Source organism: Lampetra planeri, chromosome 3 (assembly GCF_965212315.1).
Source record: "Lampetra planeri chromosome 3, kcLamPlan1.2.h2, whole genome shotgun sequence".
In the NCBI taxonomy this organism is placed as follows: Eukaryota; Metazoa; Chordata; class Hyperoartia; order Petromyzontiformes; family Petromyzontidae; genus Lampetra; species Lampetra planeri.
Window position 1 is genome coordinate 6030216 of NC_136109.1, and position 15555 is coordinate 6045770.

Below are 15555 nucleotides of genomic sequence, written 5' to 3' on the forward strand. Positions count from 1 at the left end.
CCTTGCTCAATTCAAGAAACACATGGTAACTCTTTGCCAACAAAATGGGGCACAGTACTCTGTGGTTGAGTACATCAGATCAATGGCCAGTGTCCAAGGCATGGAGGCATCTGCACCACAGCGTCTACCAGCTTATTTTTTAAGCAGATTCACCCTGGGCTGATTTCCAACAACTAAACTGAGATGAAATACAGGAAACACATACAACGTTTCAAGTTTTCTAAAACACATATCTATACATGTGTAGTGTAGCACAAGTCGGAGACGAGGTAGTTGCAGGACGCACCTTCTATATTAACATTCTTTAGGTTCAACAGGTTCACCTCGTTCCTTCTCGATGTCGTACAGCCCAGCCTAGACACAACCCTAACCGCGTTACACTGACGGTGTCGACCGAGACAGCCAACAACTATCCGGCCCCACAATTATCGAGTGAAGGCGGCAGCGACGAAGGTGGCAAAGACAACAGCGACAAGACGAGTCCACTCCCAGAACTGGCAGCCCAGAGCGCTCGCTCTCCGCTGCTTTTATCCTACTCAGCGCGGCCTGGCTCTGCCCTGAGAAAGGAAATTATCCGGAGACGGAAGGAGCGGAGCTGTGCAGTACTACATTTAATAAAAGAAGCACCCTGACAAGAAAAGTCGTGGAAGTCGTTTATTAATAGTAAAACACAAGACTTCCAATGTATCCTGCCAAAGTAAGTAAATTTTAAGAAAGCTAGCAAATCGCACATCCCTTGTACGTGACTGCCTGTCCGTCTCTCCCAGCCAGCAAAACTTGTATTCTTATATAGAGCCCTGTCTCTATCCACCTTTCTCTTGCGTTCTCGTACTGTACACCAAACACATCCATCCCAGTGGTTTTGCTATCGCGGTTTTGTGAGAAATATAATGATGTAGCATTCGCCGATCATGCGTGGTGACGTCACACCACGCACGTGCACTTGGGAACTCGACACCCAGCCGGACAGGAATCCACCCAGATCAACCAGCCAGACAACGTTTTTCTAACACTGTATTGCGTGACATACAAATTTGAAGCAGATGAAACTGCATTTTGGCAAATGTTTAACCAGAAAGAAAACTGACAAGACCAATGAAATCATAACTGATAACAAAAAATGCAACACTTCGTCAGTAACGCCGCTTAATATTTTGTTTTCCATTTAAGGCAGTGCTATTGATGAATGTGTTGAGTTGTGCTTGTGCACTACTGCCAACGCGATATCACACAATTCATAACTGATAAAACCGGTTTTCAGTTCACCCAAGCTATATCAGAAAACCAACCGGTTTGACTGGTTGCCACTAAAACTTGTGGTCCCATTGTGGTATACCAGGCATTGTGCTTAACAATGTGTGCTCCAGAACTTGCACCAGTTCGTGAGAGGCTCTTCAAGCTCTACTCAGTAGTGCCCACACTGTACCGACTTGACAAGTTGAGCGGCTCCTGCCAATCCCCAATTTGGATCATTCATTTTGTATGCACATTGTCCTCTCACCTTCGCTCCATTACGATGTTAAAGCTCCTCTATCACTTGGTGTCATTATTTATCATTGACCATCAGTATAGGTTCCATTAAGCATGAATTTGCAGATGACCCATTAGCATATGTAACTCATGTTTGGGGCTCAAGAGTTGAAAAATATAAGGGTCTATGATCAGTCCCTGACATTTTAAAATGATTTGTGGCTGGCATCCTGCACGAATGTACATCCTACTCTGTGGCATCAAATGAAGTCTGAAAGTTTGGATTTCAAGCTTTGTAATTGATCAATAACATGCAGTGGTTTATGGTAGTCAATCTTAAAACTTCACAGAAAACTGGCATTCCACAAGGCTCTGCTTGGTCTCCAACATTATTTTTTAATCTTTATTAACTACTTATCTTACACTTAACATACGATCCATTCCCTTGCAAATGACAGTCCACATTATGCATCATACTAACAGGCTGATACTTAACTATCACCACTGACTTGAATACATTCTCAATGCAATGACAAAAACATGGTCACGTTCAAATAAAAAAAACCCAATGACAAAATCACGTAACACTGGAAATTCCACATTTTCTCGCATCATATTTAACACTGTTATTCTTAGCCACAGTAAAATAATCTGCTTGGTGCAAAAATGTAATCTGACCTGTTCTGGAACGGCTGTATCACGAATCTGGCTGCTGCATCGAATACGTTTGTTTTTGTTCCGTGCTAAACCAAATATTACTACAGTACCAAAACACAAATTCAGCCCTGGTTGTAACGCTGTTGTCATGTTTGGTGGTTTCGACAGTCTCATTTGCAGTCAGGCTTGCTTGAACCTGGTGTTATACAGAATGATTTTCACTTTTTTGCAAAAATGTTATATATTACAAAATTCTAATTAGCATTGTTGTGGAGAATATAACAAATATCAAAACGTAGACTACAACTTCATATATCTGTCCCTCCACGGAAAATGTATTTTGTACACAAGCCTGACTGCTGATGAGACATCTCTAGGTCAGTGGTTCTTGACCTTTATTACAGCCTTGCCCCCCTTTGCTTCTTAATCGTAAAAAAAATGTATAATGTTAATACATAGGTTTGATGAAACGAAGTACATGTATCTTCTTGGTTCTTTCGGTAAAGCCACGTACCGAAAGAACCAAGAAGATGAATCCCTGCAGTCACGAAAGCTTTAAATCGAGAAGTACATGTAGTTGTACTCACGTGCCCGTGCTTAATTTGTGTTTCGACGATTTACTTTAAAAAAACAATCTGGCCACGTCTCGCACCCCCCGAAAAGGCATCGTGCACCCCAGGTTAAGAACCACTGTTCTTGGTCGAGATCAGTCCAGAGTTTGCCGATACTGTATGGTACAATTTATTCTGAATGAAGCACCCCCAGAAGGTCGTGTACCTGATGGGATGTTTACAATTATATTTTATTTCTTATATCCTTGCTCAATTCAAGAAACACATGGTAACTCTTTGCCAAAAAATGGGGCACAGTACTCTGTGGTTGAGTACATCAGATCAATGGCCAGTGTCCCGAGGCATGGAGGCATCTGCACCACAGCGTCTATTCAAGAAACGTATATTATCTCGTCCATTACAACGTTGATAAGTGTTGCTGGCCGCTTAACGTCGAGCCTTTTGAGGCTGTGCTCAGCCACTGCACGGAAACAAACAGCGACAGAAAACCCAGTTACAATAAACACGAATACTACAGATAAACGTGACATAGACATGCCTACGCAGTCAACGATTCCTCGTATAGCCTTGACGAGACTAATGAACGGCGTTCGAGGGGGAGATGATGTAGCCATCACCACACCAAGACGCATTTGTCTTGGTGTGGTGATGGCTTGGTGTGGAGTGGCTGGAATAGAACTCAGGCGCGAGTTGGCATGACTGTTGCGCTTAATCACGGCAGTGGCGCCGCTCCAACGCTGTATTCTCGACAGGGAGCCTCGGTCGCAGATACAGCATCACCACCCTGATGGTGACCATCGTCATCCCGACGACAATAATCGTGAGCACAATAAAAGTGAGGAAGAGTAGATGTAGAGGTGAAGTGTCACTCCTAAAGCTTCCCACCGCCTGGCTTTCGGCTCTTTGGTTGCCACCTGTTGGGGGCCACTCCCGCCAGTCGCGTATCAGCAGCGAGACTAATAACTACAATACTGCGTTACCTGTCAACCCCTTATCAGTGCCCTACCTTATTACAGACCAATTTAGACCTTATTGGTCACCCCGTGCCCCTTATAAATCTCAACGTTCATCCGACAAAGACCCATCACAAGGGAGAAACACAAAGACACACAAACATGTTTTCTGTGCCCGTATTGAAACGACTGTACACCGCATGGACCTGAAAGCTCAAATTCCCTGTACAGTACAAGAATACGGGGTAAACCGTGTGGGTTGACAGCTATGCACCACCACCACCATACCTGCCAACCCCTTATCAGTGCCTACCTTATCACAGATCAATTCAAACCATAATGGTCACCCCGTGCCCTTATAAATCTTAACGTTCATCCTACAAAGTGACATCACAAGGAAGAAAAACAAATACTGTAGACGTTTTTCCCCCGTATTGAAACGGCTTCACGCCGTATGGACCTGAGAGCTCAACTTCCCCGTACAAGAATACTTGGTAAACCGTGTGGGTTTGACACGGCTATGAATGCGGCACAGCAACAGCAACAACAACAACCATCACGAACCGCTCGCTGCAAGCCCAGCTCCGCGGTGGTGCCGCCGCCGCCGCCGCTCCTGCCGCAGTCTCTGCGCTCTGACTCGAGCAGCGAGCTCGGTGTTGACACCGCCACGCGTGGGGGTGGAGCAGAGGCGGAAGTCTCGCCGCGTGGCTCTCGGCCAGGGGCTTCCCAGGTCGAGTCGCGGGGCCGGGACAGCACCGGGGGCTGTGTGGGGGGGGGGGCTGCGTTCTGCCGTGCCGCACGATGCGTCAACTGTCAGAAGAATATCCCTCTTTGAATGCCAACAGTCTCATGAACGTTTGCATACGCAGGTTAAGGAGAATTTTTTTTATTCAAACGTAAAGTTTTCCGTCGAAGTTTTGACATTTGTCATTGAAGGGTGTTCACAATGCAGCTGTCATTTATCACCACCAGCCAATACAAAGCCGCTGACAAATGAGTTATGTTTAACACGTAGGCTTTCGCGACCAATATTATTCATAATATAGGTTTTTGGGTCAGATCGCGTTATTTATAAATGTGTCGTAACCCTCCACCACCCGACACGGCCAAACAGTAAAAAATGTGTCACGTTTTCAAAGGACAAATTAATTGACTTCTTTAGCCCACCGGTGTGCTGAAGAGAGAATCAACAGCATTTTAAAAATGTTAAATGCTGTCTCGTATTTTTTACTGGCAAATGAGGTTCCAATGGTCTGAAATTCTTACCCCGAGCTCTCATACTCTGTTAGTGCATTGTCTCTGAGTTGTGCGCCTTTTGGCGTCATCTGGTCCAACACCATGTGAGACTAGGCTCTAAGCCGTAGACTCATCCACCCTGCTGCACACGACGTGTACACTCATCGACCCTGGACAAATAAATAGGAACAATGTGAGGGCAATTTCAATGAGTGGGTCATGCTGTGTTTAGAGCGCTTGACTCGTATAATCAGAAGGTTGTGAGTTTAAATCCTGCTTGAGTGCCAACTCGGCACATTATCCCTCCAGGATCAATAAAATGCAAACGATTTTGCGGCAAACCAACAGCGGTCATACTACCTATAGGGAGACCGGCTCCCACCATGATGAAGTGGAATTTCCACCACTGGTTGAGAAATGTGAACAGAAAGGAGTGCCGTTTCTTGCTGTAATACTTTGTGCGGGAGGCTGCTACGTGTTCTCGAACGATGCACCTCGATATACGAAGTAGATGCGTCCATGAAGCTTCGTTCATATATCGAAACTTCGTATATTGAATAACTTATAGCATTAGTAGAATTAGGATGCGTTCTCAGCCTTCGTAACTTACCATAGCATTCTATAAACACTTCATAACTTCGACTTCAAACTTTCGTGACGGCAGGAATTCATATTATATGGTGCTTTCAGTAAAGTCACGTAGATAGAAAAAATATATAATAACACTAAAATAATACAAATAAAGTTAATAAAAATAATAAAAATATAACGTTTCAATCGCAACACAAGCGGTCGTCATTACTTGTGTTGCGATTGAAACGTCGTGATATTTGTATTATTTTTATTCACTTTATTTTTATTATGTAATGTTATTATATTTATCTATCTACATGACTTTACCGAAATAACCATAGAATAATACTTCGTAACTTACCATTCATATTATAAGTAAATACGTATTATATTGAAAATAATATATTTAACTAGCAGAAGTACCCGGCGTTGCCCGGGTGAAAAATATATTTCTTAATAACCTTACATATATACACAGATACTAAGGTATTGTCAAAGCCCGGTGGGCTTTGACAATACCTTTCACCACTCACAACTCACCCTCACCACTCATTCTCACCACTCACCACTCCCACTCACTACTCACCCTCACCATTCACCCTCACAACTCACCAATCTCCCTCACCAATCTCCCTCACCACTCACCCTCACCACTCACCGTCACCACTCACCAATCACCAAACACCCTCACCACTAACCCTCACCACTCACTCTCACCATTGACCCTGACCATTCAGCCTCACCACTCACCACTCTCTCACCATTCACCCTGACCATTCAGCCTCACCACTCACCCTCACCACTCACCCTCTGCCTCACCACTCACGCTTACCACTCACCCTCACCACCACCACTCACCCTCACCACTCACGCTCACCACTCACTCTCTCCCTCTCCACTCACCCACACTACACACTAATCACCCTCACCACTCACCCTCACTACTCACTAATCACCCTCACCACTCACCATTCATCCTCACTACTTACTACTCACCTTCACCACTCACCTTCACCACTGCCCCTCACCACTCACCCTCACCACTCATCCCCACCACTCACCCCTAACCACTCACCCTCACTACTCACCATCACCACTTACCCTCACCACTCACCATTCACCACTCACCCTCACCACTCACCCTCACCACTCATCCTCACCACTCACCATCACCATAAACCCTAACCACTCACCCTCACCCTCACCACTCACCCTCACCACTAACCCTCACCCTCACGACTCACCCTTACTACTCACCACTCAACGTCACCACTCTTCGTCACCACTCACCCATCACCATCACCACTCACCATCACTACTCACCCTCACTACTCACCATCACCACTCACCCTCACCACTCACCCTCACCACCACCAATCACCCCTCACCACTAACCCTCACCACTCACCCTCACCACTCACCCTCACCACTAACCCTCACCCCTGACCACTCACTCTCCCCACTCACCACTCACCCTTCCTACTCACCACTCAACCTCACCACTGAGCACTCACCACTCACCCTTACCCTCACCACTCACTCTCACCACTCACCCTTACTATTCACCACACACCCTCACCACTCACCCTCAACATCAACACTTGCCCTCACCACTCACCATCATCACAAATCCTAACCACTCACCCTCACCACTCACCCTCACCACTCACTCTCACCACACCCTCAGCACTCACCCTCCCCACTCACCCTCATCACTTAACCTCACCACTCAACCTCACCCCTCTCCCTCGCCACTCTCCCTCACCACTCACCGTCACCACTCACCCTCACCACTCACCCCTCACCATCACCACTCACCCTCACCACTAACCGTGATCCCTCACCACTGACCACTCACCACTCATCCTCACCACTAACCCTCACCATCACCACTCACCCTTACTACTCACCACTCAACCTCACCACTCATCCTCACCACTCACCCCTCACCCTCACCACTCACCCTCACCACTCACCCTCACCCCTCACCATCACCACTCACCGTCACCACTCACCACTCACTCTCACCATTCACCCTCACCATTCTGCCTCACCACTCACCATTCACCCTCACCACTCACCGTCATAACCACCACTCACCCTCACCACTCAACCTCACCCTCACTACTCACCATTCATCCTGACCAATCACCACTGACCAATCACCACTCACCACTCTCCACTAACCCTCACCACTCAACCTCACCACTCACCCTCACCACCCACCCTCACCACTAACCCTGACCCCTCCCTCACCACTGACCACTCACCCTCCCCACTCACCCTTCCTACTCACCACTCAACCTCACCACTCACCCTCACCACCCACCACTCACCCTCACCACGCACCCTTCCTACTCACAACTCAACCTCACCACTGACCACTCACCACTCACCCTTACCCTCACCACTCACTCTCACCACTCACCCTTACTATTCACCACACACCCTCACCACTCACCCTCAACATCAACACTTGCCCTCACCACTCACCATCATCACAAATCCTAACCACTCACCCTCACCACTCACTCTCACCACACCCTCAACACTCACCCTCCCCACTCACCCTCACCACTTAACCTCACCACTCAACCTCACCCCTCTCCCTCATCACTCTCCCTCACCACTCACCGTCACCACTCACCCTCACCACTCACCACTCACCCTCACCACTAACCCTCACCATCACCACTCACCCTTACTACTCACCACTCAACCTCACCACTCATCCTCACCCCTCACCCTCACCACTCACACTCACCACTCACCCTCACCCCTCACCATCACCACTCACCCTCACCACTCACCACTCACTCTTACCATTCACCCTCACCATTCTGCCTCACCACTCACCCTCACCACTCACCACTCACCGTCATAACCACCACTCACCCTCACCACTCAACCTCACCCTCACTACTCACCATTCATCCTGACCAATCACCACTGACCAATCACACCTCACCACTCTCCACTAACCCTCACCACTCAACCTCACCACTCACCCTCACCACCCACCACTCACCCTCACCACTCACCCTTCCTACTCACCACTCAACCTCACCACTGACCACTCACCACTCACCCTTACCCTCACCACACACCCTCACCACTCACCCTCAACATCAACACTCGCCCTCACCACTCACCATCATCACAAATCCTAACCACTCACCCTCACCACTCACCCTCACCACTCACTCTCACCACACCCTCAGCACTCACCCTCCCCACTCACCCTCACCACTTAACCTCACCACTCAAACTCACCACTCACCCTCACCACACACCCTCCCATTCACCCTCAACACTCACCCTCACCCCTCTCCCTCACCACTCTCCCTCACCACTCACCGTCACCACTCACCACTCACCCTCACCACTCACCCCTCACCATCACCACTCACCCTCACCACTAACCCTGATCCCTCACCACTGACCACTCACCTTCACCACTAACCCTCACCATCACCACTCACCCTTACTACTCACCACTCAACCTCACCACTCACCATCATCACAAATCCTAACCACTCACCACTCACTCTCACCACACCCTCAGCACTCACCCTCCCCACTCACCCTCACCACTTAACCTCACCACTCAACCTCACCCCTCTCCCTCATCACTCTCCCTCACCACTCACCGTCACCACTCACCCTCACCACTCACCACTCACCATCACCACTCACCCTCACCACTAACCCTGATCCCTCACCACTGACCACTCACCACTCACCCTCACCACTAACCCTCACCATCACCACTCACCCTTACTACTCACCACTCAACCTCACCACTCATCCTCACCCCTCACCCTCACCACTCACACTCACCACTCACCCTCACCCCTCACCATCACCACTCACCCTCACCACTCACCACTCACTCTCAGCATTCACCCTCACCATTCTGCCTCACCACTCACCCTCACCACTCACCCTCACCACTCACCACTCACCGTCATAACCACCACTCACCCTCACCACTCAACCTCACCCTCACTACTCACCATTCATCCTGACCAATCACCACTGACCAATCACACCTCACCACTCTCCACTAACCCTCACCACTCAACCTCACCACTCACCCTCACCACCCACCACTCACCCTCACCACTCACCCTTCCTACTCACCACTCAACCTCACCACTGACCACTCACCACTCACCCTTACCCTCACCACACACCCTCACCACTGACCCTCAACATCAACACTCGCCCTCACCACTCACCATCATCACAAATCCTAACCACTCACCCTCACCACTCACTCTCACCACTCACTCTCACCACACCCTCAGCACTCACCCTCCCCACTCACCCTCACCACTTAACCTCACCACTCAAACTCACCACTCACCCTCACCACACACCCTCCCATTCACCCTCAACACTCACCCTCACCCCTCTCCCTCACCACTCTCCCTCACCACTCACCGTCACCACTCACCCCTCACCATCACCACTCACCCTCACCACTAACCCTGATCCCTCACCACTGACCACTCACCTTCACCACTAACCCTCACCATCACCACTCACCCTTACTACTCACCACTCAACCTCACCACTCTTCGTCATCACTCACCCTCACCACTCACCCCTCACCACTCACCCTCACCACTCACCCCTCACCATCACCACTCACCCTCACCACTCTCCCTCACCACTCACCACTCACTCTCACCATTCACCCTCACCATTCTGCCTCACCACTCACCCTCACCACTCACCCTCACCACTCACTACTCACCGTCATAACCACCACTCACCCTCACCACTCAACCTCACCACTCAACCTCACCCTCACTACTCACCATTATCCTGACCAATCACCGGTGACCAATCACCACTCACCACTCTCCACTAACCCTCACCACTCAACCTCACCACTCACCCTCACCACCCACCACTCACCCTCACCACTCACCCTTCCTACTCACCACTCAACCTCACCACTGACCACTCACCCTTACCCTCACCACTCACTCTCACCACTCACCCTTACTATTCACCACACACCCTCACCACTCACCCTCAACATCAACACTCGCCCTCACCACTCACCATCATCACAAATCCTAACCACTCACCCTCACCACTCACCCTCCCCACTCACCCTCACCACTTAACCTCACCACTCAACCTCACCACTCACCCTCACCCTCCCATTCACCCTCAACACTCACCCTCACCCCTCTCCCTCACCACTCTCCCTCACCACTCACCGTCACCACTCACCCTCCCCACTCACCACTCACCCCTCACCATCACCACTCACCCTCACCACTAACCCTGACCCCTCACCACTGACCACTCACCACTCACCCTCACCACTAACCCTCACCATCACAACTCACCCTTACTACTCACCACTCAACCTCACCACTCTTCGTCATCACTCACCCTCACCACTCACCCTCACCACTCACCCCTCACCATCACCACTCACCCTCACCACCCTCCCTCACCACTCACTCTCACCATTCACCCTCACCATTCTGCCTCACCACTCACCCTCACCACTCACCCTCACCACTCACCGTCACAACCACCACTCACCCTCACCACTCAACCTCACCACTCAACCTCACCCTCACTACTCACCATTCATCCTGACTAATCACCACTGACCAATAACCACTCACCACTCTCCACTAACCCTCACCACTCAACCTCACCACTCACCCTCACCACCCACCACTCACTCTCACCACTCACCCTTACTATTGACCACACACCCTCACCACTCACCCTCAACATCAACACTCACCCTCACCACTCACCATCATCACAAATCCTAACCACTCACCCTCACCACTCACTCTCACCACACCCTCAGCACTCACCCTCCCCACTCACCCTCACCACTTAACCTGACCACTCAACCTCACCACTCACCCTCACCACTCACCCTCACCATTCACCCTCAACACTCACCCTCACCCCTCTCCCTCACCACTCTCCCTCACCACTCACCATCACCACTCACCACTCACCCTCACCACTCACCACTCACCACTCACCCCTCACCACTCACCCCTCACCCTCACCACTCGCCCTCACCACTCACCCTCACCACTCACCCTCACCATTCACCCTCACCACTCATGCTCACCACTAACCCTCACCACTCACTAATCACCTCTCACAACCGTCACTCACCCTCACCACTCACTCTTACCACTCACCCTCATCACTCACCCTCACCACTCACCCTCACAACAACCACTCACCCTCACTACTCATCCTCACCAATCGCACCCTCACCAATCACCACTCACCCTCACTGCTCACCCTCACCGCTCACCACTCAACCTCACCCTCACCACTCACGCTCACCCTCACCACTCACCTCTCACTAATCACCACTCACAACTGCCACTCACCCTCCCCACTCACCCTCACCACTCACCCTCACCAATCACCACTCACCCTCACCACTCACCCTCACCATTCACCCTCACCACTTTCCCTCACCACTCTCCCTCACCACTCACCACTCACCAGTCACGCTCACCACTCACCCTCACTACTCACCACTCACCCTCAACACTCACCCTCACCGCTCACCACTCACCCTCAACACTCACCCTCACCGCGCACCACTCACCCTGACCACTCACCACTCATCCTCACCAATCACATCCTCACCAATCACCACTCACCCTCACTGCTCACCCTCACCGCTCACCCTCACCACTCACCCTCACCACTCACGCTCACCCTCACCCCTCACTAATCACCACTCACAACCGCCACTCACCCTCACCACTAACCCTCACCACTCACCACTCACCCTCACCACTCACCACTCACCCCTCACCACTCACCCCTCACCCTCACCACTCGCCCTCACCACTCACCCTCACCACTCACCCTCACCATTCACCCTCACCACTCATGCTCACCACTAACCCTCACCACTCACTAATCACCTCTCACAACCGTCACTCACCCTCACCACTCACTCTTACCACTCACCCTCATCACTCACCCTCACCACTCACCCTCACAACAACCACTCACCCTCACTACTCATCCTCACCAATCGCACCCTCACCAATCACCACTCACCCTCACTGCTCACCCTCACTGCTCACCACTCAACCTCACCCTCACCACTCACGCTCACCCTCACCACTCACCTCTCACTAATCACCACTCACAACTGCCACTCACCCTCCCCACTCACCCTCACCACTCACCCTCACCAATCACCACTCACCCTCACCACTCACCCTCACCATTCACCCTCACCACTTTCCCTCACCACTCTCCCTCACCACTCACCCTCACCACTCACCAGTCACGCTCACCACTCACCCTCACTACTCACCACTCACCCTCAACACTCACCCTCACCGCTCACCACTCACCCTCAACACTCACCCTCACCGCTCACCACTCACCCTGACCACTCACCACTCATCCTCACCAATCACATCCTCACCAATCACCACTCACCCTCACTGCTCACCCTCACCGCTCACCCTCACCACTCACCCTCACCACTCACGCTCACCCTCACCACTCACCCCTCACTAATCACCACTCACAACCGCCACTCACCCTCACCACTAACCCTCACCACTCACCCTCACCACTCACTAATCACCTCTCACAACCGTCACTCACCCTCACCACTCACTCTTACCACTCACCCTCACCACGCACCCTCACAACAACCACTCACCCTCACAACAACCACTCACCCTCACTACTCACCCTCACCACTCATCTTCACCAATCACCACTCACCCTCACTGCTCACCACTCAACCTCACCACTCACACTCACCCTCACCACTCACCCCTCACTAATCACCACTAACAACCGCCACTCACCCTCCCCACTCACCCTCACCACTCACCCTCACCAATCACCACTCACCCTCACCACTTACCACTCACCCTCACCACTCGCTACTCACCCTCACCACTCTCCCTCACCACTCTCCCTCACCCTCACCACTCACCCCTCACCCTCACCACTCTCCCTCACCACTCAACCTCCCCTCACCACTCACTAATCACCACTCACAATCGCCACTCACAACCGCCACTCACCCTCACCCTCACCACTCACCCTCACTACTCATCCTCACCAATCACACCCTCACCATTATATTTTTGCCCCAGTCAACGCCGGATATTTCCCATTCGTAAAGTAATCTACAACCTTCGTTTAGTCATTTGTGCGATTCAAAGAATCGATTCCTGTCATGTTGGGGGTTTACATTTTGAATGACAGAGTTTTATTTTCATTGGAATGTTATGTTTTAATGTTTTCAGGAGTTTTTAATTACATTTTTGCCCCGGTCAACGCCGGATATTTCCCGTTCGTAGCAGTTTATATCGACTTTAACCAACTTATAGTAAACGGGAATCGTCCGAATCTAAAGGAATCTACAACCTTCGATTCCTTTGCGCGATTCAGAGAATCGATTCTTGGCGCGTCGGGTTTAAAAGTAATTACACAGTTTTATTTTCATTGGTATGTAATGTTTTAAAGTTTTCAGAAGATTTTAAATGTATTTTTCCCCCGGGCAACGCCGGGTATATCGAGTTTATACCACAAAGTCGTCGCTTGACACGGGTGGGGTGTCGAGGCCTAGTACCGTGCAGAGCCTCCGGCCTTGCCTAGATTGCCTACCCAGCTGAGGCTGGGTACTGAGGCCATTACCCCCCCCCCCCCCGCGCTACAATAATACTGTCTAATCGCTATAATTTTATTATCTACCGACCCTATAATAGTAATTGCACACATTGGGGTGGGGGGGAGTGAAGAGGACGTGAAACTTTGATGAATTTACCTCAGAATCGCGTGTTAATGCGTGCGCATATTTTTTATGGTAATTCAAAATGGCGTCCACCCCGCAGCGAATGCGTCTCTACCCGTTGCCAGGGGCAACCGCCGTGGTCCGCGCCGGCCGGCAAGAGTAAATAAATAAATAAAGCGTTAAATAAATAAAGATAAATCGCACTAAATCGATAATCGGTCCGATTTAAAGTTTAGAGACGAAAAATCGGAAATGCCTAAGTTTACCGCGGGGCCGGGGGCGTGCCCACCTGCAAAATTTAATCTCGCCAAACCCCACGGTCCGAGAGCTAAATCCCCCGGTAGGGAGCGTACGCGGACGGACGGACAAATAATGAATTATATAGGTTAGATAGCCCTGTGAGCCATTCGGCTCTTGATTCGGGTGCAACCGCAACAAACAAAAACATGAACAAGAAAACATCTTAAAGTGAATATGTGACTAAGTGCAAACAGATCCAAGAAAAGACAGCAAACATTATCCAGATGGCCGCCCGATCGACTTTGAGCTGGGTGCCGGATCGACCGAACAGAATCGATACAATGAGCCGCGAGTCACGATCCACGACGACCATATATGGCAAAACACGCCCCATTGGTTAACGCCACGCCTACACTCTGCCGATATAGACAGGGGCGGGGCCTCTGTGTTACAGCCCCGCCTCCTGTGGGCTGCGCTCCGTCACTCGTTGGCTGCGAGGCGGCGACCGCGGCGCGCGGTGACGCCCACAACTCCGCTTCAGCCGCGCCCCTCCAGCTGGTCCACGGGCTGCGATGCCAATGCGGGTTCGTGGCAACGTAGACGACACGCGCCTTGTTTTGTACATCGATTAATATACAGGGTGCTTCACACAAAATGGTAACACTTGTATGGGACTATCGTTTTTAATAGAAAAATAACGGATAATAATTATACACTGTAACATGATAACAAACCTATGTTAATCGCTTCAAAAAGTCAGAGTCTCCACTTATTCGCCATCATTGTCAACACGTGCCTGGAATCTTCTCCAGGTGGTCTGCAGAGGCACATTTATCGTGGTATTGTTGCAAATTTTCAGAAGTGTTTACATTTTTATGAAGCACCCTCTATTGCACTCGTGATATTTAATTAAAAATCTAAGTTACGTAAACTACCCTGATTTAACTACCCTCTAACCCTAAGATCTAAATGCCAAAAGGTACACAGCTGCGTTTAAAAAACTACTTGTTTTATGTTCCGGTAATGAACGATGTTGTACGACTGGTGTTGAGAGAGCAGTGAA

At 50.3% G+C, this 15555-nt stretch overlaps 1 protein-coding gene across 2 annotated transcripts in view; it reads right to left on the minus strand.

Moving 5' to 3' along the window:
- Positions 1-15555, minus strand: part of LOC144736816 (uncharacterized) — a 674279-nt gene that overhangs the window by 469410 nt on the left and 189314 nt on the right. Inside the window, exon 1 of one of the 2 annotated variants that reach the window (XM_078619471.1) lies at positions 4217-4295. The exons of the other annotated variant lie outside the window; for it this stretch is intronic. The gene's annotated coding sequence lies outside the window, so the exon portion shown is untranslated. Of the gene's footprint in view, positions 1-4216; positions 4296-15555 lie in introns of those variants that run through there. 2 annotated transcript variants of the gene reach the window in all.